Below are 4,569 nucleotides of genomic sequence, written 5' to 3'. Positions count from 1 at the left end.
GAGTGTAACATTGAAAGGAGTGGAGAGCTTTTTATAGACGCTGTTTGAATAATCTCCTGAGCGTAACTATTGGCTGGAGGCTAATCCAGTGTTTGTGAATCTATGCTCCCCCTAGTGCTTTATTGAAGTTGGATCAATGTTTGTGTTTTTCTTTCGTTTTAGCATTAACACTGCAATATTGAGAAAACAAAATGTTCTGTTTTTAGATTTTCTAGAGGTGTAAGATGAGTCGAAGTTTTATGGAAAGACACATATTATTGTTATTATCGTTATTATAAGAATTTTAAACATAGAAAAAAAGATTTTCAGCTTTTTTGGGGGGTTGACAGTGACATATAATCATTATTACATTCCCCTCCTTTGCCTTTGGAAAGCAATACCACCCACCCACTCAGAACATAGGGAGCATCAGGGGCTGCTAGGTGGGAAAGGTTTTAAGTCTACCGTAATATGTTAGCACTCGATCTCAGACAAAGAAAAAATTGTCCCTAGACCCTCTGAAAGGGTTTTTTTTTTCTAATTGGATGAATTGCATCCACAAACCAAACCAAACCAAAGCAGTAATGTGTTATAAAAGCAATGATGTTTTTATGTCTTTTTTCCCTGTTCCCTCTTTTTCCCTCTTGTCAAATGTCTTCTATCTGTAATAACAAATATGGCCGTTACTGCACTGGGTTGGATAGTGATGTTAAGTGCTTCTGACAGTGTTTTAAAAATCTTAGACCAGTATGTTATTAAAGCTGGGCATGACCAAAACATGTGGGTCAAGTGTTCTGACACCTGTTGTAACTTGCATATCTTACTCACTTCGCCGAAGTGAGTGTGATGTAAGATTTTGAACTGTCTTATACTTCATTTGGCACAGGAAGAGCTGTAATTCGGGCATTATAGAGCACTATTTTCAGCTTTTTAAATGTTCTGTCTCCATACAATAGTAAATAAAAACTAATAAAATATTTGTTCTTGGAGAATAAAAGTATGTCTTAGATCAGCTCCAGCACTCCCAACCCACTGAACCTACATGTTCCAAATGAGTTCAAACTTTTTAAACTTAAACAGTCATTTTAATACTATTGAAGAGTCATTGTGTAGTCCACTCATACTTATGCATTTGTGTTAGTATTTGTAAGCTAAACCTGGACATTTTGGCCATATTCCATAATTTCAATATTTTTCCTGAACAATTCGAGTTTTTGTTGCCAGATGATCTACCAATGTATAATAGGATCATTATCCAATCATTTTCTATTTTCAGCTGGCTATTTTATATGTATTGTTTGGAGTTATTCAGCTAATTGTTTTCTATTTATTTATTGCTTTTAGATCAATTTTACACTGCCACAATCTTCCTGTCCACTGGTGACTCATTTTTCTTTTTAATCAACTTGTGCTTTACAGTACATTTCTAATGTTTTTCTGATTCAGCCATAACAAAAAAGAAAGAAAGAAAGAAAGAAAAGAAAAGAAAATCCCCCCTTAGCTGTTAACACACCTGACCTGCAAACTGCTAAAACCTCTGCCTTTTCTTAACAGTGTTCACACTTGGTGGTGATCAGTTATTAAGTGCATTTGATTAGCAGCACCTGGCTGCTATTTCGCCTCCTAATTCTTATGGAAGGGTGTACTTAGTTTTTCACACATTACTTCTGCATTTTGGCTCAGTTTTTGCTCAATAAATAATGATTTTGTGTAATGAGTCATGTTTTGTAGTTTCCTAATTTTAAGGACCCAGTTATTTTTATTTAATCCTGACATGTAAAAATGTAGAACTGAAAGAGGGTGTGCTTTCTTTTTACTATGACACTATCTGTTTTATTTTTTTAAACGCCACACAATTGCAACTTTTCAACTATCCCTTGGAAACTACAAAAGCACCATCTAAGTTACAATTACCCTTGGCTGAGAATCACCGTCTTAAGGTATAGAAGCTTTCAAACAGCACATCATTATTCATACGTCTCCACTTCTTCACAACAATTGCAACCAGACAAGCTAATTACGGTCATTAAACCCTAATAATATACCTTTTCTTCCTTAATTATAAAGAGATGTGCTCATGTGTCTCATCTGTCACTCTTCTTTTTCTAAATAAACAATTCAGTGAGGAGAACAGAAGAGGCTTTCACTGCTTAAAACTCTCAGCATATATTGCAGCTATCATTATTGTCTGTTTGATTTACAGAGCAGCACTTCAAGTGTCTAACTTCTGAAACTGTTTCAATGACAAATTTCAAGCCCGATTTGAAAATGGCACTGTGTTGTATCACTGCTTCTCATCTTTTTTATTATGTTTTTCTGAGAGTATTTTTCCAGATCTGTCACACTTGACTCTGTCGTCATCAATAATGTGCCAATGTCAGGGAAGCTAAATCATAAAAAGGATAGCTAAGACATACAGTATTCTTCACTTCTTTTGTGATTCGGCTCCTCGGGGATGCTTCTGCACAATATGAGATAAGCGCCTCCTCCTGGCAGTTATTACACCTGGCAGACTGCTTCCTGAGGCACACATCCTTCAGTTCTTGTTTATCCGATCAGCCTTATCTCAACGTAGCCATTGCCACAAAATATCCAGCCAGCAGTAGGATCCCATCAGGCTCAATGCACACTGCTGAAGATGTTAATGTTAAACATGAGCAAACTACAAATGTAAAATGAGTCAAATAGCACTAAGCACAATGGTGACATTCAGTGTGTTGCTTCTTCTTCTTTCTTTCTTTCTTTCTTTCTTTCTTTCTTTCTTTCTTTTTTTTTTTATCATAAAACTCCCTAAAACTGGAAGCAATACTAATACATGAACAGCATTTCATCCTGGTTCAGACATTACAGTTTACCCAGTTAGGACAAACCTGGGTTTGTTTGATGAATGACTAGATGTTACTGTGAGTCACAGATTACTAAACTGGTGTTATAATGAATTTGACATTTTAGTTATCATTTAGAAACTGCAGAAAGATGAAGGCACTTTTGAAGGTTTCCATGGTACCAGAGGATTACTGGCTTTTTACTGTTATTTAACAAAGAAAATGTCTTAAATGTTAAATATTTAAATGTGCGCTGTCTGCCCTGCTGACAACCTGTGGTCAAAATTTCCTGAATTCTCCAACTGAGTTTGGAAGGGAAAAAGAAGCAAATAACAGGTTGTGTGCTTGCTCAAAAAGATCTGTGCAGCTATGTCTTTTTTTTTTTTTTTTAATCAACCAACACTTAATATATACACACTAAAACCACTTTATGTCCTTATCACACACACTTTATGTGTGTGTATATATACACACACACACACACACACACACACACACACACACACACACACACACACACACACACACACACACACACACACACACATACACACATATTGGTGTACTACTTGTGGTCAAAACTTCCTGAATTTCCTGTATATATTATCACATCCTCTTCCTTTACAAAAACAGAATAATTAGTGTGTTGTGCAGACTTTGTTAGTAAAGTAACTTCGAGCTTGGTTTGTTTATAAGTGTGAAGCTCAATGTGAAGCAGTGGACCACTAGTAGTTATTTTTTCTTTTTTTCATTTACAGTGGAGTAACATATTTTTTAAACTGCTTTTTAGTCTTCTTCTTCTTCTTTGAAGTTGTTCCCATCCTATCCCTAATGTCCTCCTCTGTTACACCAATCATCTACATGTCTTCTTTTACCACTTCCATGAATCTCTGTGCTTATCTTCTTTTCCTCCTGCCTGGCAGCTCCATATACAATGTCCTTTGTTCAATATATAACCACCATCCCTCCACTCCACATGTCCAGAGTACCCCAACCTTGCCTCTCCAACTTTGTCTCCAAATCACTCAACTTGAGCTGTTTGCAGGTTGCTCCGAGAAAAAGTGAACCTTATTTTACCTCTATCACATGAAAGTCTCTTATGGGCTCCTCCCTCTAGTTTTTGAGCCACTCTTCTATTTTTAAATGCTCTGTGTGCTGATAAATTCAAGGAGGAAACGCGCTGTCAACGAAAGATTTGCACAAGGGTTGATGGAGAGGAGCTGTGGATGCCTCGGGCTCAGCGGTCTGAAATGTTGTGCTTTGTAGATTGTAAGGAGATTGAAAGTGGGTGCCTTGCCAATGTATATGCATTAGAGAGAGTCTGAAGTACTGACAATCTTAGAATTATGGTGAGCCCCATGTATGGATTGAGAGAAGGGGAAAAAAGAAAGAAAAAAGAATCAATCAGTTTATTATATAATATATTGTAAAATTATATGCAGATTATACAGTTAGCTATAATTTCTGCATATGTATATTTTAATGTATTGGTTAAAAATCACAACAACAACAACAAAAAAGATAAAAAAAAATAAATAAAAAAAAAACCTTAAGTCTAAAACATAAAAGTTTATCTCTGTAAGCTACACTGATTCCAATGATTAGGGGACTATTCTAGCTGTAGGGTACACTTTGGACAGGTTGTTGCTAATAAGAATAAACAAATATCCACGTGTTTTGTCTTATTATTAATCGCCACACACCTAAATCCTACTTGCTACAACCTTTCAGTGCCTGTAGGGGCACCAGAGCTAATGGACTCGAT

This window comes from Rhamphochromis longiceps, linkage group LG4, assembly GCF_057381845.1.
Source record: "Rhamphochromis longiceps isolate RC_006_pf linkage group LG4, R_longiceps_female_GT1.1, whole genome shotgun sequence".
In the NCBI taxonomy this organism is placed as follows: domain Eukaryota; kingdom Metazoa; phylum Chordata; class Actinopteri; order Cichliformes; family Cichlidae; genus Rhamphochromis; species Rhamphochromis longiceps.
This window is presented reverse-complemented; position numbering follows the sequence as displayed.